The sequence below is a fragment of the Phocoena phocoena genome, chromosome 1 (genome assembly GCF_963924675.1).
Source record: "Phocoena phocoena chromosome 1, mPhoPho1.1, whole genome shotgun sequence".
In the NCBI taxonomy this organism is placed as follows: domain Eukaryota; kingdom Metazoa; phylum Chordata; class Mammalia; order Artiodactyla; family Phocoenidae; genus Phocoena; species Phocoena phocoena.
Window position 1 is genome coordinate 154,588,372 of NC_089219.1, and position 24,969 is coordinate 154,613,340.

The 24,969-nt window shown below is 37.9% G+C and overlaps 1 pseudogene; it reads right to left on the reverse strand.

The window, feature by feature from the left end:
* Positions 1–2,327: 2,327 nt before the first annotated feature.
* LOC136135627 (calmodulin-1-like) lies at positions 2,328–2,775 on the reverse strand (annotated as a pseudogene).
* Between the last annotated feature and the right edge of the window lie 22,194 nt (positions 2,776–24,969).

The window sequence follows — 24,969 nt, forward strand, 5'->3', positions numbered from 1 at the left end:
TCCATAGCAAACTCAGCTCTGGACAGCTCCCTCAGAAATTCACCAAGGTGGGGGAATTCATCATAGATCCAATTCAAGGTGTTGTTACATCGCCACCTCATGACAAATCAGAGCTACGCAACTTCAGAGGACATTGGTATATACACTGGGATACAGAAATTGATAACAGAGCTGGAAGGTTAATTTTTTTTTTCTTTTTTTTTTTTTTTTGCAGTACGCGGGCCCCTCACTGTTGTGGCCTCTCCCATTGCGGAGCACAGGCTCCGGACGCGCAGGCTCAGCGGCCGTGGTGCACGGGCCCAGCCGCTCCGCGGCATGTGGGATCTTCCCGGACCGGGGCACGAACCCGTGTCCCTTGCATCGGCAGGCGGACTCTCAACCACTGCGCCACCAGGGAAGCCCCTGGAAGGTTAATTTTTGCCTTCATATAAATGCTAAACAATTTTTAAAAGTGCAAATAATGGAGTTTGGAAGACTGGTTCCTTCACTTACTAGTTGTGTGACCCTAAAGCAAGTAAGATAATGATTTTTAATGAGCATATATCAAATTAAAAATAAAGTGTGGCTTAAGTATACCACAAATGACATCACACAGGTCCGAAATTGATTTCTTTTAAAGGGCTGGTTTGTGAATTACATAAGAATATGAGATATAACTCAATATACTAGCATACTCCCTGGTACTGTACACCATTCTGGTTAGCACCAATGGCTCCCAATGACAGGACACTGCACTGCCTGGAAGAAAGTGTCATGATATCAAACAATAGGGCAGAACTCCACCAAGTAATACTGAATACTTTTATTAAGGAAACAGAAAAAGAAAAGAAAATATGAAATAGTGGCAGTTTCTTTGCACAAAAGCTGAGTAAAACTTGTTACCCTCAGGGTAGAAAAGTTTCTTGAATTGGGAAATCATACCCTGAGCTGAGAGTTTGGAACATTTGTTCACAAACCTATTAACTTTTCTATAGCTTCACATTAAACATCGCAACTAGTTTATTCCCTTACCATCTGGGCCAGTAGGCAAAATTCTACCCTGAATTTTTCATTCCTATATTCCCTGTGGCTGTTTTTACTGATCTGCACGCCCTTTCTCAACAAAAAGTGGCTTTACTCCTCCCTTTCTAATTTTCAGAAACATCTTTGTCATCCTTATGACCTTTCAGTGAGGGACATTCAGCATAAAGGGGAAAAAATATGTAAAAGCATCTTTGTGATGGTTGGCAGAAGATATAAGAGCTGATATCTGTGCCCTTGGGTGATTATGTACCCACTGGGGCTCCAGGTTTCTCATCTGCTCATCTGTGAAATCAGGAGAGTGATCATAAATACTATTATAAGTTTTTGTTTCTCTAACAAAGTAACTTTCATATACATTATCTCATTTAATCCTTATAACATCCTGATGTCCCTATGAGGCAGATAACACACCCAGCAACATTTCATAATGGTATTATACAAATCCGCAGAGGTGAATATGAATCACTGTGCCAGTCAAAAACTCTCATTTAAGGCTGGAGGGAAGATTACTTGTTAACATGCAACAAATATTTCCTGAGCACCTACTGTGTGTTTACCACTGTATCTACACAATAAGGATGGAGTAATGAACAAGTTAGAACACACCCCTGTCCTTAGCAAGCTTACATACAAGAGTGGAGAAAGACTATAAAGTAGGAAACCAAATAATAAACTAGATGATTTAGAGAGGGACATAGCACTATGAAGATAATAAAGCAATATACAACTTGGAGTGGATTTGAGGCAAATTGTGCCAGAAGCAGATTTTCTTTAAGTGGCTAAAACAAAGTTTAAAAAGCAAGTAACAATAAAGGAAAATGTTTCCGGTACAGGACCAGCAGTACAAAAAAATAGTGTATGAGTACCTGGATAAAACACCCGTTTTGCAATAGTGCAACTTTTAAGTACATATTGTTGACTGTCCGCAGTCCATGCAGAGTTACAACTCCACACTTCAACAACAACATGCTGGCAGTTCCTAAAGAAAACTACTTAAAAAAAAAAGGCATAACCCAGATGTTCCCTCATTTGACCAACTCCATCTAAGTTTAGATGTGCAGAAGGGCTTATTAGATATATCCAGAGTAAGCCACATGCAGCATGTTACTTGATCAATTTTTCTAAAATAAGGTTTCAGGACAATGACAGTAAGATAAAGGAAGAAAACATGGAGGAATGAAGTCCTAATTACTATACATGCATATTTTTTTGACAATAGGGGGAAAACTTTTACAGATAAATTACAGAGAAAAGTCAAATAAACAATTTTGTACAAGAAATTTAACACGTTCTGTACAATGTCTTCACTTTGCTGTCATCATTTGTACAAACTCTTCATAGTTTACTTGACCATCACCATCAATATCTGCTTCCCTGATCATTTCATCAACCTCTTCATCTGTTAACTTCTCTCCAAGGTTTGTCATCACATGGCGGAGCTCTGCTGCACTAATATAGCCATTACCATCCTTATCAAACACAAGGAATGCTTCTCTAATTTCTTCTTCATTGTCTGTGTCTTTCATTTTTCTTGCCATCATTGTCAGAAATTCCGGGAAGTCAGTTGTGCCGTTACCATCAGCATCTACCTCATTAATCATGTCCTGTAACTGCTTCTGTGGGATTCTGCCCAAGAGACCTCATTACAGTTCCCAACTCCTTTGTTGTTATAGTTCCATCACCATCCTTGTCCAATAGTGAAAAAGCTTCTTTGAATTCTGCAATCTGCTCTTCAGTCAGCTGGTCAGCCATGCTGCAAGCGCTACCGGTCTCCGGGACTCGACTACTCAAACACTCAGCTTGCTTGCTCCACTCGGACTAATTCTGTTCTGCTACTTTATTAGACTTATTTTATGCCTAACAGAAACTCAATACATGGTTGATGAGTAAATCTCCAATCAGAATTCATCCCTCTGTTACCTCTATGCCTCAGGAACAGAGTCTGAATCTGTTGTAACAATACTCCCTGTGTGGAAGTCTGGAAAGAAAGTAGAAAGATTTTTGACAAGGACAGTGATTAAAGAAAGAAACAGATTTGAGAGATTCCAGAGAAAGAAGCAAGGACCACGATGATGAGGGGGAGGTGAAATTTTGGGAGGATTCTGGGTGGGTGCAATGAGGAAGGAGGAAAGTTCCAGAATGATGGCCAGGTTTGGCATGAATAAATGGCTAAACTATCAGTTCTCCCAAAAGAGGGTTACCTGATTTATAATGTTTGACACATCCCTTATCACACAAAAGTGCTCGATTGCTTGAATTGTTTTGAATAGTATGTTTTCATTAGTGCTAATAATGAAAACACAATTAAAAGCATGTTTGTAGTGAGAGGCAATAAGTTCATTTTTGCACATGACAAATTTAAAGTTCTTATGGGACCACTAAGCAAAGAGGTCCCATTGCTTGCTGGATATATACGAATGGAGCAGATGGGAAATAGGGTCTAGATTTGTAGATATGATGCTGATGAGGTTATTGAAAGCAACACAGTATAAAGAGAATATGTAACCTGAGAAGAGAAGGAGTCAGACACTGGAATACCAACATTTAGTGAAGCGATAGGTAACTATGATGAGAGAGGGGTGGAATAGCCAAAGGTGTAGGAGAAAGACCAGGGCAAACTGGTTACAGAGAATTCAAGGTGGAAAAAAAATCATGTAGAAGAGAGTACTCAACTGTGCATTTCACTGGATATAAATTTTATATCAATTAAAAAAAACCACTTACCCTCAGACATCCTTTACTAATTTGTTTTGGCCTAGATTGTTTTGCTTCTAGAGATTCACTGCCTCTGTTGGTATGTTGAAACAGCAGCCTCCAGTGGTTATGGTCATGGAGAACTACGATTTATGGACTAGGTACGGTTTTTTCACATAGTACATGCTCAACAAAGTGAGTTGAACTAAATTAATTGTTCTTCAGTCACAAAGAAACAAATGCTTTGCGTGACGCTCTCTTAGGGCAAAGAACATTGGCTTAAAGTGAAGATCCTGGGATTATGCTGGTAAAACAGTCAAGACTGTTTGCTTGAAATACTGATCCACGGTCCAATCATTGTTTGCTGGCTGCTGTGGCAATCTGAAGCTCACATGATCAGCATCTTTGCTCTCCCTTCCCCTCAATTTTTGGTTGTATGGTAGGGACAGCAAGCCAATAGTTATGCTTAGCTCTGAGTATATGATCAATTATTTCTTTCTTCATAGTATGCTTTCTTAAAAAGCCAAAAAGTGCATTTTTACCCTAACAAGCCTTTTAAAAGTTGCTCATATTGTGCCACTGACAACAATAGTCCTAAATTTCAATTTCTACTCCATCTCTCAGACTTGCTTTATCTTTTTTAGATCTTTTCTTCTCATCTGACGAGAACATGTTTTTCCAGACCTCAAGAATCTTGAGAACTCCACTGAGTCCACAACACCAGGCACTGGGGTCTTGCAGAGGCGCACAGTTACTAAACAGTTGCTGACCCTTCCTTATAGCTCTCTATCACTTTCTTGTTTCCACTCGTCCGACTTCGGAGCTCTCTTGAAAGCCCATCTCCCTTAAGCTACATTAAGCCCCTCTCAATTCCACCCAACATTTTTCAATGGCTCCCTGCTTCCTTAATCTCTACTTCCCATCTATTCCCCTGGTAAAATTTAGCTTCTCTAAATTCTTCACTTATGTTTTGCATTGACATGCCTTATGTCCAGTCATTTCAGTGAAAGGAAATATCCTAAAAGGGAAGGATTCACCAAGAAGAATGAGGACCATTGATGGATTATACTTTTGCGTGTGTCTTTGAAATTCCAAATTCATCTTCATTTTCAGCACGTGGTTATATCATATGATGAAGTGAAATATCAATATGTTTAAAAATATAATTTTGTATTTGTGATGAAATCTTATTGAAGCTATATTTCTACACACACACACACACACACACACACACACACAAATGGCTATGTTCACAGTTCCCTAAATCTACCATATTTTAGAAATGTAAACATTTTTATATTGGTAGCTACATTACCCCACTGTTTTACTTATTTTACTTAAAAAAAAAAGAAAATATTTGCCTTCTTGTTCAAGGAAAGCTAAGTAAGGAAAAAAAAGTTACTTTAAAACTATAAAAAGATATATCAGAAGAAAAAAAAGTATGAGAGGCATCTAGGAATTTCAGAGTTTTCTCATGGGCATGGTGAAGTGAACACTAGAATCAAGTTAGAGTTCTACCACATACTATTCCTATGTTTCTGGAAAAGTCATGGAGTCTATATTCATGATCCATAGGGATGCTGTCAGAACCAACAAGATAACCTACCTAAAATTGCTGTGTGCTCTTGTGTTCTCCCAGAATTGTAGTGAATGGGAATTATTTGGATTGTGTGGAAACAAGTATATAAAGCAAGCTCCAGAAGAATTCTGTTTTCTTTGTTTTTCTGATCAGGTTCGATACTATGATCAGATGCATTATATAACCTCTAAATGCTCTTGTCCACTGTAGAATATAACTAAGTACTTCTATTCAAAACCAAGTCATGTTACCCATCTGACTATAATAACTCACACACTGGGTTGGCCAAAAGTTCCTTCGGGTTTTTCCGTGGATGTTACAAAAAACCCAAAGGAACTTTCTGGCCAACCCAATATTTTGAATTCAAAAATCTTTGGATTAGAATGCCTACGTGCCAATAACTCTAGCCATTGGTGTTGACATATAAAATGAAGGTAAATGCAGCATCTTTCTTACACATTTCACTACTGCTTAGCAAATGGCCCACAAAAGGAGTATAATACATATACTAAATTTGATGGCATAAATCAACGGATAAATGAATGACCGAATGAATGACATACAGAAGCTACGGCACATTAAGGCAATGAATGCACTGAGTGACTGATGGGAGTCACGGGGTTGTGAAGTTGCTGGGAAGCCCACCTCACACTTCACATCTGGCAAACCATCACTCATTTTTGAAGCCCCAACAACGAAAAAAATCTTCCAGCTACACAGCTTCTGAACCTCAGGCAGGACTGCTCACTCAGAACTATGTCTATCCCTCCTTAAGATCACCTGCCATGCTGCACGACAACTGGCACTGGCATTTGGCCTGTTAGACCACAGACCCCCTGGAGGAGGAGCTGTGCATTTCTGAACACACAGAGCCTGGGACCGTGCCTGACACACACAGAAGGTCTTAACAAGAAAGTAAAGAGTTAGTTGAATAAAAGAGTACTTTACATTTCACTTGAACTCCTTACTGAATAAAGACAATAATTTACTCTTCAGGGAAAAAAAAAGAAAACGAAAAACCCATCAATTAAGTAATAAGCTCAGTATAGTTGGGAAGGAAAAAGAGTAAAACAGGCAGTCATAGCACAGCTGAAAAGCAGACTCGACCATTTATTCTTCTTCTGCACTTAAAACATTTGAGAATGCCATTCTCAGAAAATTACTATAAACGTTCTCATTTATATAATAGGAGAAGCCAGTGCGTGTTTTCCTTCTGTAATTACGGTTATCCAAGAAATCCCATTCAGTGCACTACCCCCACCCCTTTCCTTCCCAAAACCACAAAGATTCTCAATTACCATTTAGTAGGTTTCCTTGTATATGGGCACTAGATGATGAGAGAGTAAGTTCTACCCCTTCCTCCTTCGAGCATAAATAAAATGAGGGCAGGGGTTTCTCATTTACTTTGTTCTCTGCTCCTTCCTCAGCACTTCGAAATGTACCTGGCACAGAGCAGATACTCAATAACTAACTGTTGCTTAAATGACTGACTACATATTTGATAATAAAGTCATAAATCCTCTCAGCTGAAAAATATTTGTTTTCCATTCTTAGTACTTGCTTTTTTTTTGGCATGATATCTAAATGTAACCAAAGAAAACTAATAGAAAAAATTTTAAAGATACCTATAAATTTTTTATACATATTCTTCATTCATTCTCTTTATTCCAATTTAAATCTGAAAATTCATATTAAGCAGCCAGAAGTGTCCTAACTAAACTCAAGAAAATGGAGGCAATGTCTTCAGATTTAATGATTTCAAAATCAGTGTGTGAGTTGACTAAATTTGTTTATAGCATTTTTTGTTGAGCAGGAAGTTTTAAGCATATTTCTTAATGCTTTCATTGTGCAACTTAACTTTTTTCCACTGTAAACATATAAAAATGTAAATATGCAGTGAATCCATAGATGATCTGAGTCCTCTTAGTTCACTCTGCCTTCCCACAGGTGTGTATTCCTCTAGCACTAATCTTTGAATTATATTCAAAGCAATCCTGATCAATATAGAAGTCCTGAACTTAACTACTTCGTTACTGCAGAGTTTACAGAGGTGAATTCTGGGTGAAACTTCTAAATCATGCCTTGTTACCACTGGAGATATTAAGTATAGGGCAATTTACCCTGTGTTGCCATACATTTCACAAAGCTGCTAAGTTAAACACACTGCAAAAATAACTGCAATGCCAATTTTAAAATTTCTAAACATTTAGAATATTTCAAATAGACTAAAACTTACCTAGGGGAAAAAGTAATGTATATTCATATATTCACCACACCACAGATTCAGTTTTCCAAATTTGCCTCAAAACTTTTTGTTTTTAATGGACTAGGTCTTCACAGATATAGAGATATAGCTAAAGCTTTCTGTGAACTGCTGCTCAATCTCTCACATCCTCCCCCACCAGCCCTTTCCCAGGCACTCCCTCTAATGACTTTGGTGATTATCATTACTGTCCATATTATTCTTTTACAAAATATTTCTCCCTAAACAATATTTGCAATATTTTCCCCGTTACTTTAAACTTTATATAAACTGTATTTACAATATGCTCAACATAGAATAACACCCGATAAATGCTGTTAGTCTTTTTGTCTTTTTGCCATGGCATATGCTTTTTTTTTTGTCTCTTGACACTGCATTTGAGATTTACTATGTTGAGACATGTAATTATGATTAATTCCCTTTAGCTGTGTCACTGGGTTCTAATCAAACCACTCCTGTCTGAAAGCATCTTTTTCTTTCTTTCGCCCAGCAGCTCCTGGGATCCAGCCACCAGCTCAGGAATGCCTCTCCCCCAAGACTACTTCCTTTGACCTTGGTTTTTTAAAACACTTTGTTGGTATAGAGTGATTTTTTCTTGTAATTTAAACAGGTCTAGCATTACTGTTTCCATTTAATGGACATGAGATAATTTAGAGGTTTTAAAGGGATTTTATGTATAGACCATGTAAACTGAATAAATAAATATATGAAAAAACAAGTAAAAGACCTTGTAATAAACATTATGTACTGTATTTAATTTTTTAATGCAAATGATTCCATAATTAAGTCTGTATATGTTTCCCTGCTCATATACTAGGGAGTTTTTCTAAAATCACAGCTAGTAACAGAACTGCTAGGTTAAAAATGGGTACAATTTTACTTACTAGATACTACACAATTGTTCTGCAAATTAGGCTTATCAAGCTATGCAAAAGACAATAGGGTCTAAAAGTGTCCCTTTCTAAACACCCTTACCAACATTTGGTATTGTAAGAATTTAAAATATTTTACCGATTTCCTAGATCTTGTTGTTTCTCATATATTTCACCAATTTCTAGTGAAGTTGAACATCTTATCAATTCTTTATCCATCAGTCCAGTATGGTCCCTTCTAGAAATTGCCTGCTTCGATCCTCATTTGTCCATTTCCCTATTAGTTACTGTCCTGCTAATTTATAGAAATTCTTTATAACTATGAAATATTGATCCTACATTGTTTACATGTGTTGCAAACATCTACTCCCAGTTTGTGACTTGGCTGTTTATAGTGATTTTTATTGAACAGGATATTTTTATGTGGATCAATATGTCAACTCTTTTATTCAAGGTTTGAATTTTACATTTCATTAAAGAAACTCATTCTTATTTTAAGTTTATAAGAAATCATCTTACATTTTATTTTTTAAATTTTAATATTTTATTTACATAATTAGGTATTTAACCTAAATGCAACAGATTTTTTTTATATTTGAATGGTATAGATTTTTTTTTCTATATGGATAACATAGTACTTCCAGGTTAGTTATTTACCAGTCCATTTTTTTCTTCAGTGATCTGTAATGTCATCTCTATTATGTATCACATTTACATTCACATGCAGGCAACAGCATTCTTTCCCTGGTTTAAAAAATCTAGATCAAGAGGACAGTAAGTCGTTTTAGTCAGCTCAGCCTGCCATAACAAAATGCCACAGGCCAGGTGTCTTAAACAACAGACATTTATTTCTCACAGTTCTGAAGGCTGGGAAGTCCAAGATCAAAGTGCCAGCAGATTCAGTGTCTGGTGAGAGCTGGTGAGAGCTGATTCCTGGCTACAGAGGGCCTCCTTCCATCTTGTGCGTACATAGCCTTTCCTCCATGTGTGCTTGTGGGGAGGGAGTTGACTCTCCTGTCTCTTCTTCTTATGAGGACACGAATCTCATCATGAGGGCATCACCCTAAACCTAACTACATCCCAAAGGCCCTCCAACCACCACACTGGGGGTTAGGGTTTCAAAATATGCATTTCGAGGGGGCACACAAAACACTGAGTCCGTAACATAGGTGCTCAATAAGTGTTCTTTGATGCATCAGAAAGTAATTTAGGGCTTCCCTGGTGGCGCAGTGGTTGAGAGTCCGCCTGCTGATGCAGGGGACACAGGTTCGTGCCCTGGTCCGGGAAGATCCCACATGCCGCGGAGCGGCTGCGCCCGTGAGCCATGGCCGCTGAACCTGCGCATCCGGAGCCTGTGCTCCACAACGGGAGAGGCCACAACAGTGAGAGGCCCTAGTACCGCAAAAAAAGTAATTTAAACTGATTCTCTGCAGCAGCCTATTACTGAAACATCTTTTAAATCATCTTTCCCCTCTATGAATATAGAGCTAACCCTAGCTATAGAGGAGCCACATCATTTGGGTATTTAGCTTATAATATTCTAATTGTACACATCTAGGGAGATAAAGAGAGAAGGAGAGAAACAAGAATTTAAGTAGCCTGAGTGAGTCTGCCTGCCCTTCCATGCACTAAATATAACCAGGAGGGTAGTGAACAGGGAGATACAAATTAACTGTGCCTACAAGGGGTGTCAGTCCCTGGGAACATCTCTCAGAGTAATCAGCTTGCAGTGTGTGCAGTGTGGTTCTAGTTTGAAGATATGCATTTTTCATATACGTATTTTACTTCATAAAATTGTACACAAATCTACTTACGCTGCACTTTATGTCAAACTTAACGGATTTCTAAAGGCATTTTTTTACTATACATGCTTTTTGCCCTAAGTGCTGACTAAACCCTAATTGCTGAGTCAGACACTACTCCACCGTAATCAGTGTGTCAACAGAACATCAAAATACTCTTCTTCTTTAAACAAGAGGTCAGATGAAAAGAGAAGTTTCTAGTCTTCACTCACAGGTGAACCAAGAGGTGCAGGGATAAGAGTGATTTCTGAGATAAAGCCAGCATGAAATAGAAAACTAGTGAGGATGTGCTGTATAGCAAGGGGAACTCTACTTGGTGCTCTGTGGTGACCTGGATGGGAGGGAAATCCAAAAGGGAGGGGAATATGTGTATACATATGGCGGGTTCACTTCACTGTGCCGCAGGAGCTAGCACAACATTGTAAAGCAACTATACCCCTGATTAAAAAACAAAAATAAAAACAAAAAACCCCAGCATGTCTTAGTTTCCAAGGTAAACACAGGTATACCAGGACCCTGAAAACCTGGAAACAGAGCCTCTGTCCACCAGCAACAACCGGGCAACAACAACTTGGCCCTTTCCTCCTGGATGAAGAAATGAGTTTGCTGACAGTTTGTTTCAAGACCCAGAAAGTGCCAAATACTATGAAGTCACAGAATTGAACATGACACGATATGGTGGAAGCTCTTCTCAAAAGGTGGCAGACACATTGAACAGAAAAGGGTTTGGCTGTACCAAGAAGTGAGTTTCTCAAAGCTACAGAGAGAATGACTTTGCAGGGTCAGTGGCATTGCTGAGAAGGTGATTCCTTTAGGAACACTGTTGACAAACAAAGCTTTCTGATAGTGGCTACACCTGCCAATTCTCTGTGTGGCTAACTCACTTCTGATAACCTTTTATATCAGCTTGTTATGTCAGGAACTTAATCCAGCCCAGCAGTGGTTTTGTGGTGCTGTCCAGACAACCTATTCTCACCTGAAATGCTTCAATGGCTATATCTCTCCAATGGCAAGGAAAATTAGAATAATTTTACCAACAATTTATTATACCATAATAATAGTTTACCTGAGGAACCGGGAGCAGAATTCATTCCCCATTCTTTAAAGCATGATTCCTTTCTGAATCAATCACAGGATATTAGCTCTTCTAGGTATCTCAGAGATTACCAAGTCCCATAATTTGGATAAGAATCTGAAAAGTAGAGGCACTGAGTAGTCCACAGTCACAATGCTAAGAGTCAGAGCTGGTCTTAAACACCGCTTTCCTAAATCTTTGCATCCTAAATCTTCGCTCAGCATTTGCATCCACAAAGCCAAATGCCAATAAGCTAATCAGGATCCTATCAATGCAGCTATTTTCTTGCTTAAACAATTTACTACTTTAAGAGACTAGAGACCTAAAACTTTGTGCTCCTAAGAGCTTAAACGGAATGACACAAGAAAAAATCTGTATAACTGGGGTTATCTGTAATGCTCTTTTTTTAAAGTTAAAAAAAAAAAGGAAAGAAAATGGCCGTAATTCTTCTCCACTGACTAGGTTTACCTGGGGTTGGTTATTATTTCAGAGTATCAAGTTTTAGAGGGACAGTCAGGTCTCAACGGCATGAAGAAAGGTGCACAATTTTTTCTGAAGCTCATCAAATTAATGACAATAATAATAAGACTAATAATATGATAGCTAGCTTTGAGTTTGTGGGGTTTTTTTGTTTTGTTTTGTTTGGCCACACCACACAGCATGCGGGATCTTAGTTCCCAGACCAGGGATTGAACCTGTGGCCCTTGCAGTAGAAGCACAGAGTCCTAACCACTGGACTGCCAGGGAATTCCCTATTGAGTTCTTATTAGTATCTAAGTTCTATCTATCATTTAATCCTCATAATAAACTATATGGTAGATATTATTTACCTATGAGAAATCTGAGGCATAGAGGAATTTTAAACCTTATGGAGGAAGGAATTGAATCTAGGAATGTCTCCTTAAAAATCACAACCTTAATCATTCCTTACTGAGATGATCCTCTTACAAAGATAGGGAGATGGACTTCAGAATTTTCATCGTCTTTTCTGGATTTAGAATTTTAGTTCACAAAAGGTGAATCTGCTACCTCGTTTGCTGGTACCCTCAAAGAGTTAATGATCCTTCCAAGGCAGAAATTCCTTGGAAGGGAGTAATTCACAGCCTGTGGAAATGCAGACCAATACGTATAACATGGTAAGCAAATGAGTTCTTTCTATTGCAGTGTCGAGGCTGACACATTACATAGGATCCTCTCTGCATCCTGTGGATAGCAGCATCTATATAATGTACTCAAAATAAATAAGGCTTTGAGTGTATGGGAAAGATAATCACAATTCAATTTACACAGAGACATGAATCGTCTACTGTACGTTACAGTGACTGCTCAACTTCTCAAAGAAAACATTCGTTCTTCTTCTTTCCCAAAGAGCATCTTGCTCATCTACTAACTTCATATTTTCAAATATAGCTGTTTCCCTCTCAGATGTCAGAAATGCCACCACACATACTGGATCCCCTTGAAGGGATCAAGAGAGAGTCAAGTTCTCAAAAGTGCCTCATGAGCACAAGAAGAAGGTCCAAGTAGTGTATGAAGGGGGATGAGACAGTTTCCATTCTCTTGAAAGATGGCTACTCTCAACTGCAATGGATGGTCAGAGAGTTGCTGGTGAAGAGGGACCGACACACTGCTGTGGCAAGGCACACAGGTGCAGAGTTTTGGAGTATCTACAGGAGAGCCTTCCATCCCTCAGAGCACAGTATGGCAGTGATTCCAAACATACAGGCAAAGCTCCACCCTCAAGGCCATATTACACGTACATGGCTAAAAATGGAAACTTTCCTACTGTCCCAAAATGGGGATGCTGTTAAACACATATGGTACATTCTCGTTAAGGAATATTATGTAGTCACCAAAGACCACACTTAAAAAGCACAAACAGTAAAAGATAACAATAAATATTAGATTCTACTACTTTTATAAGTTTTGTAGTTTTAACTCATTCGCTCCTTTTTTTCTCTCTCTTACTTTCCTTTCCTTTTCTTCCCCATTAATTCAAACAAAAAACTACATTGGAGAAAGTGTGGTAGGGAATATACCAAAACGATGAAAGGAGTTCTCTGTGAACTGGTCATCATTATTTCACTTTAAAGAGGGGAAATGTAAGGATCAAAGTGGTCCAATGTCTTTGACCCTGGTGTACAGTACTGGTAAATTGGGGTGATACAATACCAAGCTGCTTCACACCTACCCACTGAAGTTAACACCCCCCACCCATTCCTCAGTTGTGACATGATGACCTTTCTGATCTCTTCAAATGCTGGTGTAAAGGGGTCCAGATACATATGGCTGTGAGACTTGCATGTTCTTACTATAAAAAGTTCACCAAGTTAAACGTATTATAATTTCAGAAGTCATATTATTAGAATTAAAATTATCAGGTCTTTAATGTGTATATTATAAGAACAAGTTCTAGTTGAAATGAATTATTTTAAATTAATGAGCAGACCTGAAAATCCATTTTCATTCAGTCATTCATTCACTCATTTGCCATATATTTATTGAGCACCTTTGGTGTCCCAGGTCTTGTGTCTGACTCCAGGAATATAAAAATTAATAACATAGGCCCTACTTTCAAGAAGATCACTGTCAAGTGAAACATGACATACACACACACTAAAGCTGCACACACATGCTATGGTAATTATAATGATAGGGATAGTCCCAGGTATGAGTTAGAGAGGCATGAAGAAAAGTAACAGCCTGTGAAGGATTCCTGAAGAAAAGAAGGGAATGCCTTAGTCAAATTATATAGTATTAATAGAGATATCTAGGGGGACAGGGATAAGAAAGAACATGCCAAAGAGCTGGAAAAGAGTGAGTTCAAAGTAAAGAGAGACAAAGGATGAACTTTTCCACCTGGAGCAGATGACAGCAAAACTTGTTCACCAGTTATAGTTCAGATGCGAACCACTACAGGGAATTGACAAGATAATCAAATTAATGCTTATATTCATCTTTACCATGTATTTTCCATAGCTGCTAGAGCTCTCCAATGGTTATATAAAAGATGGCTTTAGTGGGACAAGCCATGTCCCCCCGCCCAAGTACAACAAACCAATTTGTGTAAGACATGCTGAAGCCTTGAATTAGGGAAGTGGTGGCAGGGATAGAGAAGGAAGAACAAATTCAGAAATTAAGTAGATTAATCTATATGATCAAGGTATGGACCATCCCAATATATACACAACCTCAGGATTTGCATACTGTTTCAGGGAGTCAAATAATTTAAAGCTCATCCTAAGTGTCTACGAATACTCAATTAAGAATGCTTCATCTATAATAAGTAAAACTGTGATGAATACCTGTGGAAATTAATTTTCACTTCAAATTATCAAACTACCATTGCTGTTAAACACCTACAATGAAGACTGGCTTACTTCTCAAACTGATTCAGTGAAATTTTATTTTAGATATGGTTTATTAGGGGGTTTCCCTGGTGGCGCAGTGGTTGAGAGTCCGCCTGCCGATGCAGGGGACACGGGTTTGTGCCCCGGTCTGGGAAGATCCCACACGCCGCGGAGCGGCTGGGCCCGTGAGCCATGGCTGCTGAGCCTGCGCGTCCAGAGCCTGTGCTCCACAACGGGAGATGCCACAGCAGTGAGAGGCCCGCGTATCGCAAAAAACAAATAAACAAACAAAAAATGCACATGTCTTTTGACTCAGAAATTCCGCTTCTAGGAATTTTTTTCTAAGGAAAACTTGGAAATTGGCACAAAGATATTAAACACAGATAAATTCATTTTTGCAGAATTATGGAAAGAGGGGTAAGACGATTAGGTAAAAAGCCAGAAACCTGCAACAGGAGTTAGAAAGCTAAATCATGGTACATCTGTGGGATGGAATACCTTGCAGCTTTTTAAATTGTGGAAGAATATTTTTAGTGACATGCAACGTCTCTGATGTTGGATTACATTTCTGCATGACTGTTATAAGTCAAAGAAAAGGTTACTCTAAAAAAATTAATAATATATCTGGCCATTCTCACTTAGTATGTGGTTTTATCATTTAGATGTGTGGTTCAGATTTTCAGAATATGGAATGCTAGTAAAAACCAACAGTCAAAGAATTAAACTGTAGAATATGATAACTTCAATATTTTATTATTTGGCCTTTGTCTACACTCCCCTCAGCTCCATATACATCTCTAAACTATGGCTAAGGAAGTGAGAATTAATATAATTAACAAAGGAGGCCAACACTATGAGCATCATGAAGGAAGACAATAAGAGAAAAACTGATAATTAAAAAAACTGTCTAAATATTTCTTGAATAAACCAAAATTTACTCAGTGAAACTTTAAATTTAATCACATAAAAAAAAACAGAAAGAACCTAAAAATCTACTCTTTCAAAAACATTAATTACTCAATAAATACAATTACAGCAAAGGATATTCTGTTTCTTGACTTTAGTTAGGGTCCATGTATGGGTTCACTTTGACATGATTTACTGAGCTATAGGCGCTTTTCTTTATGTTAACTTCGTATGTTTTCTTTATGTTAACTTCAGCGAAAACATTTAAAATCTAAGTATTGAGAAGTAAATATGGTTGCAAATGCTTTGTATGTTGTGGCCCATGTGAAGAAGAAAACTTTGAAGGAATTCATATCTAGCTAAGAAAAAAGAACTGAAATTCAAAAACTGAACCCATTAAGTACAATAACAAAAGAAAAACTTGTCTGAGTGGGTATATGACAAATACCATCTATTTAGAGAACTTAACAGAAATGACTTTACTGTAATTAATGCAACTGCCAGTCCTTTCCAAGATAACACTCTATGATGATGGAAATGTCCAAATCTCCATTGCCCAATATAGTAGCCACTAACCACATGTAGCTGCTGACCATCTGAAGTGTGGCTGGTGTGACTAAGAAACTGAGTTTTCAAATCAATTTAAGTTAATTGAATTTTAATAGTCATATTTGGCAAGTGGCTACAGCACAGCTAAGAGTAGGCAATGTGAAACCAACTATTTAGCTTTAATTTTCAAGTTAATAAGATTGTATGTACTGGAGAAAATAAAATGAAACCCCACTCTTCGGTCTCTACGTCCCCTAGTCTGAAGTGCCTCGTTACTGCTGATAATACCTGCATGGCTGACCATTTACTCCCTAAGAGAAGAAAACTGACACTGCTTATAAGTTCCAAATGACACAGCCAGTGAGCTTTATTTTCTAATGGAACAACTGCTTTCTAGTTAAACGGGTTTCTCAAAAGGTCTAATGATTTGCTGTCATGAAAATATATGTTTTATTACCATCTTTCTCTTTTCTTTATTTTTTAAGTCAATAATAGGCTACAACTACTAGAAAATTATTTACTTTTTCTCGAAAATATTGGGACAATCACAGTGTCCCTGTTTATGACTCTATGAAGCTAGAAATATGGTTATAAATGTCCAGCTTTCCAATCACGCACTGTATCATTTTCACTCTAGAATGGACCATTTCTCTACAACCCTGGAACCTTACATAAACTTCCTCTCCCTATATTTCTCCTACATTTGGACAATTTCAAGTAGGCCTTCAGAATGCAGAGTTCAAGTTCTCCAAATGCCTTCCATAGTATTCACCATTTGATTTTGTCTCTCCACTATGACCTGCTCTATGTTACGTAGTAGTACTGAATATTTTGATAAGGGATTGTGATGCCTATTTAATTTTCTGTCTTTACAAACTATAAGCATGTGAGGTCAGGGGTTGTACTTTATTTGCTGTACACATATATAGTTTATTAATATTTTCTGGGTAAAATGAATGAAATAAATCAAGTATTACTAAATTGACTACATCACTAGAGGGGTGAAAAACAAAGGACATATGTTAATTGTATTATTACTTTTTTTTTTTGCAGTACGCGGGCCTCTCACTGCCGTGGCCTCTCCCGTCGCTGAGCACAGGCTCCGGACGCGCAGGCTCAGCGGCCATGGCTCACGGGCCTAGCCACTCCGCGGCATGTGGGATCTTCCTGGACTGGGGCACGAACCCGTGTCCCCTGCATCAGCAGGCAGACTCTCAACCACTGCGCCACCAGGGAAGCCCTGTTAATTGTATTTAAATTCATTTGATTACACACATGAGCAACAACACACTCTTCTAGAGAAGGGTAATAGGCTGCAAGCCTAAGGAAAAAATGTCAGAGCTGAAAATGAGAGATTTAACAAAAGAGGAACATTTTGTATGTTTGCATATATAAATGCCATCAGATATAACAGGGATCTGCCAATTTTTTTTTCTTAAATGGCCAGATAGTAAATAGTAAATATTTTACGCTTTGCATGGCATAAGGTCGCCATCACAGATTCTTTTTTTGGGGGGTAACAATCTTGTAAAAATGTAAAAACAATTCTTAGCCTACAGGTTATAGAAAAATAAACTGCAGCCTTCATCTGACTGACAGATTATAGTTTGACTACTCCTGACATAGAGGATTAGCACTACTAATGTGAACACTTAAATGATTTGTCATGCTTTGCCTCAAAGAAGAAAATTGGCACATATGGATGATAAATGTTACGTTAGTATGAATCTGAGGCTTCACATCCCATGTTTAAAAAGGAAAGATAAAGAAAGCAAAATAGTCATGGTAATTTAATCAGAACAACGTTGACCCAGTTACAGATGTGTTTGCAGATGGCAATCTGTATAAAATGGTCTGATTAATAAGGCCTGACATATGATAACACCAGGAACCCACACTCCATAGGATGCTGAAAATATCTAAAACTGCAAGTTGCAGAAAAGGGCTCTTCCCCATAGGCTCATGGAGTTTCACTGAACTAGATGAATCCTTCTTTGGAAAGTCTTATCACCATTGCTGGTTATGAAAGATATTGTATCCCATATCTACATGGTGTTTTTCTTTGGATTTTACTTAATCAGAGAAGTAAATATTTTAAAAGGGAGGCAATGCACCTTTTCTTTGTTCTGCCTCTAGAATTAGTGTATTATTCTCCAAATGATGCCAATTATTAGATTTTAAAAAGTGAACACAGTGTTATACTTAATAAATGCCTAAAAAGAGAATTCTCTCTCTTCTTATAACTGAGCAGGACCTTGTGGGGCCTTCCCAGGACAAACGTCCCCACCACCCCCACCCCGGCCACATGTCCTCCGCCTGTCTCTTGTTTGTAGAAAATATTTATTCCCCCAGGCCTCCACTGAGTCATAAAAGGCTGGCTCAAGAATTAATGATTGAAAGAATGTGAACACGTAGTAACAAAAAATAGTAGTTGGACCAGGAGTAATGGTAACAATTTACAGTCACAGAATCTTTAGTTCCTCCCTGAAGGACATAGATAACAGCATCTGACACATACTCTTGAGTTGTTTTGCGTATACTAAAACCCCCACTAGACAGAAGAAGCTAACTGCATGATGACTATAAGCACGTAGGTCCCAGACCAGCTGGGGCCTGAGGACTGATGATGTTAATCCCTTGACACCATCCTGTTAACTCACCATCAACCAATCAGAGAATTATGCAGGAGCTTACCAGGCACCCTGCAACTATCTCCCTCATCTTGCCTTTAAAAACCCTTCCCTGAAATCCATGGGAGAGTTCAGGTCCTTACTTGGCCTTTCAATAAAGGCTGCACTTTCCCTCACAAGAGCTTGGCTTTACTGTTGTGTGGGCAAGTGGACCCAAAGGTCTAGTTTGGTAACACTCTTTCTGGCTTATTGAGTGAATTCTCCATTTACATCTTCTTTGTAGCTGCATCTTACAGGCTTAAGAGCAATAACTCACTACAAAGCACGTAAACAGAATGTATCTATTATCTCAATACCTTCAGACATGGTTAGTACTTACATATTCAAGTACAGAACAGACAGTCTCCTAGAGAACTTTAGTTTTTCAAAAAACACTGTAAAATGGTTCTAAAATAACCCCTTAATTTTGAGGGAGAGAAATGTCTAGGAAAAAAAAAATAGTGTTACCCACAGAATAAAAAAAAAAACAGGCTAAACAGAAATCAATCTTTTTTTTTTCCTTTTGGATTGCAAAAATTGCTAAAGTGGTTAAGGTAGCATAATATTTTTCTTTCTGAAGAACTTTGTCCAGTCTGACAAGTAAATAAATGTGTAACTCTCTCTCTCCTTTTATTGCTGCTGAAACAAGAAATGGAAAATAACTGCAGTGCATTTATGACATACTAGTTTCTTTCTCTACATGAAACACACGATGACAACACTTTATAGATGAACTGTACCTTTGATTGAACACAGAATGGTGGACTAGCTTCACTTTTGTGGAAATGGATAATCTGTCATAGTTTCTGCCCCTGGAAAAATTACAACCCAAAGGAAAACTACTGGAAAGCCTTTTTTTCTAACAGTGATAAAAATATGAAACTGGTATTTTTGGTGTACATAAAATATTTTTTAAAAATTCCTAAGGAATGCTATCATCATCAAAGAATGCTTGAAGAATTTCATGTTTCAACACATACCACTTCTCATACGTCAAACCATATTATTTACCAAAAAATCATTTTGAGATTGCTTCATGGCTATCACACTCTTGTCTGATCATCCATTCCTTATTATTACTTACTATTACCATTACTATTACTTTTGAAATAAATATGTATTATTAATGAAAATCTGCTTTATATATGGTATATATGTAAACTTAATTTTCCTCTCATACCCTGTAACCTGTAATATGCCAGATCAGTTAAAAGAGCATTTAAATGTTAAATGCTCCTATCACAGGAGTATAAAGTAGAAGAGGTAAATTTTCCCCAACCTCAGAAGAAAAGCATGATCAACTGATGTCCTTTTATGGAATTATAGCAACAAATTCCAGCCAAAAAATTTTCGATTCGTTATTTAAAAGATATTTTTCAAAAAAATACAGTAAAAAGAATTTGTTTCACAGCATTGCTAAACAGTTTCATAAATCCAAATTTGAAAATAATGCTAAAAATCATACTGATTTTTTCTTCTTTAAATAATAGTGAAGTTCCATTGAAACTGTTTTTTAAAGATTAAAAAAATACTTCTAAAAATGCATGATTTTACTTTCAATGCCAGTTTAGCTGGTCAAGAAATTTTGGTGAATTTTGGTATGAGAGTCTTTCTATTTCCCCTGCTCCAAAAAATCAGTAAAATAACAGGTTACAAAATCTGAAAAGTCTGGGTTTAATAAGCCAAGGTTTCTAGATTTAATTTACTCTGAAAAATAATTGTGCCTATAATACACTGGGATTTTCCAAAAACTTCTGGAGTTGCCATTTGGGAAATTATTAGAAGAATATAATTTTTCTCAATCCAGTTGAAATTTGAAGACTAGGTATATATACTTTTGATAATTATTCTTTGCTTTTTTGGGGGTCTCTGTCTCCTATGCTAACACAAGCTGATTAAAAGTATACCGATCTTAAAGGAAAAACTGATATTCTACAATTTCTTCAATACTCTTTGTATACAACTCGTGGTCTGCGGGGATATATGTATGCATATGGCTGATTCACTTTGTTGTACAACAGAAACTAACATAGCATTGTAAAGCAATTATACTCCAAATAAGATGTATTAAAAAAATAAATAGGGGACCTGGTCCGAGGAGCAGTGACAGGAGCTGCGAGACCAGGGTGGTGCAAAAGGAAGTGGAGTTTCTAAGGTATCATTAAAGTGAAGAAACGTTATTATTTATCTGAACCTTCTTCTTGTCATAATCTTTGGAAAGATAGGTGTTTCAAGTAAGGGATCAGGACTCCCTCTTGCCAGAACACCAGAATCACAACTAATTGCTGAACAATCGTCAACAGGAAGACACTGGAACTGACCAAAAAGGATACGCCACTACCACAGATAAAGGAGAAACCACAATGAGATGGTAGGAGGGGTGCAATCACAATAAAATCAAATCCCATAAGTGCTGGGTGGATGACTCACAAACTGGAGAACTATACCACAAAAGTCCACCCAATGGAGTGAAGGTTCTGAGCCCCACGTCAGGCTTCCCAACCTGGGGGTCCAGCAATGGGAGGAGAAATTCCTAGAGAATCAGATTTTGAAGGCTAGTGGGATTTGATTAGAGGACTTCGACAGGATGGGGAAAACAGAGACTCCACTCTTGGAGGGCAGACACAAAGTAGTGTGCACATTGGGACCCAGGGGAAGGAGCAGTGACCCCAGAGGAGACTGAACTAGACCTACCTGCTAGTGTTGGGGGCTCTCCTGCAGAGGCATGGGGTGGCTGTGGCTCACTGTGAGGAGAAGGACACTGGCAGCAGAAGTATTCCTTGGCGTGAGCCCTCCCAGAGTCCGCCATTAGCCCCACCAAAGAGTCCAGGTGGGCTCCAGTGTTGGGTTTCCTCAGGCCAAACAACCAACAGGGAGGGAACCCAGCCACACCCATCAGCAGAAAAGCAGATTAAAGTTTTACTGAGCTCTGCCCACCAGAGCAACAGCCAGCTCTACCCACCACCAGTCCCTCCCATCAGGAAACTAGCACAAGCCACTCAGATAGCCTCATCCACCAGAGGGCACACAGCGGAAGCAAGAACTACAATCCTGCAGCCTGCGGGGGGGAAAAAAAACCACATTCACAGAAAGAGAGACAAGATGAAAAGGCAGAGAGCTATGTACCAGATGAAGGAACAAGTTAAAACCCCAGAAAAAAAACTAAATGAAGTAGAGATAGGTAACCTTCCACAAAAAGAATTCAGAATAATGATAGTGAAGATGATCCAGGACCTTGGAAAAAAAATGGAGGCAAAGATCGAGAAGATGCAAGAAATGTTTAACAAAAACTTAAAAGAATTAAAGAACAAACAGAGATGAACAATACAATAACTGAAATGCAAACTACACTAGAAGGAATCAATAGCAGAATAACAGAGGCAGAAGAATGGATAAGTGACCTGGAAGACCGAATGGTGGAATTCACTGCTGCAGAACAGAATAAAGAAAAAAGAATGAAAAGAAATGAAGACAGCCTAAGATACCTCTGGGACAACATTAAACGCAAAAACACTCACATTATAGGGGTCCCAGAAGAAGACAGACATAAAGGACTCGAGAAAATATTTGAAGAGATTATAGTCGAACACTTCCCTAACATAGGAAAGGAAATAGCCACACAAGTCCCGGAAGAGCAGAGAGTCCCATATAGGATAAACCCAAGGAGAAACACGCTGAGACACATAGTAATCAAACTGGCAAAAATTAAAGACATAGAAAACTTACTGAAAGCAACAAGGGAAAAACAACAAATAACATACAAGGGAACTCCCATAAGGTGAACATGTGATTTCTCATCAGAAAATCTACAAGCCACAAGGGAGTGACATGATATACTTAAAGTGATGAAAGGGAAGAACCTACAACCAAGATTACTCTACCCGGCAAGGATCTAATTCAGATTCAATGGAGAAATCAAAAGCTTTACAGACAAGCAAAAGCCAAGAGAATTCAGCACCACCAAACCAGCTCTACAACAAATGCTACAGGAACTTCTCTAAGTGGGAAACACAAGAGAAGAAAAGGACCTACAAAAACAATCCAAAACAATTAAGAAAATGGTCATAGGAACATACATATTGATAATTACCTTAAACGTGAATGGATTAAATGCTCCAACCAAAACACACAGGCTTGCTGAATGGATACAAAAACAAGACCCATACATATGTTGTCTACAAGAGACCCACTTCAGACATAAGGACACATACAGACTGAAAGTGAGGGGATGGAAAAGATATTCCATGCAAATGGAAATCAAAAGAAAGCTGGAGTAGCAATACTCATATCAGATAAAATAGACTTTAAAATAAAGAATGTTACAAGAGACAAGGAAGGACACTACATAATGATCAAGGGATCAATCCAAGAGGAAGATATAACAATTATAAATATATATGCACCCAACAAAGGAGCACCGCAATACATAAGACAACTGCTAACAGCCATAAAAGAGGAAATCAACAGTAACACACAAGTAGGGGACTTTAACACCTCACTTACACCAATGCACAGATCATCCAAATAGAAAATTAATAAGGAAACACAAGCTTTAAATGACAATAGACAAGATAGATTTAATCGATATTTATAGGATGTTCCATTCAAAAACAGCAGATTACATTTTCTTCTCAAGTGCCCATGGAACATTCTCCAGGATAGATCACATCTTGGGTCACATATCAAGTCTCAGTAAAGTTAAGAAAATTGAAATCATATCGAGCATCTTTTCTAACCATAATGCTATGAGATTAGAAATGAATTACAGGGAAAAACAAACACATGGAGGTTAAACAATACATTACTAAATAACCAAGAGATCACTGAAGCAATCAAAGAGGAAATCAAAAAATACCTAGACACAAATGACAATGAAAACAAGATGATCCAAAACCTATCAGATGCAGCAAACGCAGTTCTAAAAGTGAAGTTTATATCTATACAAGCCTACCTCAAGTAACAAGAAAAATCTCAAATAAACAATCTAACCCTACACCTAAGGGAACTACAGAAAGAAGAACAAACAAAACCCAAAGTCAGCAGAAGGAAAGAAATCATAAAGATCAGAGCAGAAATAAATGAAATAGAGACAACACAATAGCAAAGACCAATAAAACTAAAAGCTGGTTCTTTGAGAAGATAAACAAAATTGATAGACCATTAGCCAGACTCATCAAGAAAAAGAGGGAGAGGACTCAAATCAATAAAATTAGAAATGAAAAAGGAGAAGTTACAACAGACACTGCAGAAATACAAAGCATCCTAAGAGACTACTTACAAGCAACTCTATGCCAATAAAATGGACAACTTGGAAGAAATGGACAAATTCTTAGAAAGGTATAACCTTCTAAGACTGAACCATATAGAAAATATGAACAGACCAATCGCAAGTAATGAAATTGAAACTGTGATTAAAAATCTTCCAAAAAACAAAATTCCAGGACCAGATGCCTTCACAGGTGAATTCTATCAAACATTTAGAGAAGAGCTAACACCCGTCCTTCTCAAACTCTTGCAAAAAATTGCGGAGGAAGGAATACTCCCAAACTCACTCTATGAAGCCACCATCACCCTGATACCAAAACCGGACAAAGATACTACAAACAAAGAAAATTACAGACCAACATCACTGATGAATATAGATGCAAAAATCCTCAACAAAATACTAGTAAACAGAATCCAACAACACATTAAAAGGATCATACACCATGACCAAGTGGGATTTATCTCAGGGATGCAAGGATACTTCAATATACGCAAATCAATCAATGTGATACACCATATTAACACACTGAGAAGAAAAATCATATGATCATCTCAGTAGATGCAGAAAAAGCTTTTGACAAAATTCAACACCGATTTATGACAAAAACTCTCCAGAAAGTGGGCATAGAGGGAACCTACCTCAACATAATAAAGGCCGTATATGACAAACCCACAGCAAACATCATTCTCAATGGTGAAAAACTGAAAGCATTTCCAGTGAGATCAGGAACAAGACAAGGGTGTCCACTCTCACCACTATTATTCAACATAGTTTTGGAAGTTTTAGCCACAGCAATCAGAGAAGAAAAAGAAATAAAAGGAATACAAATTGGAAAAGAAGAAGTAACACTGTCACTGTTTACAGATGACATGATACTATACATAGAGAATCCTAAAGATGCCACCAGAAAACTACTAGAAG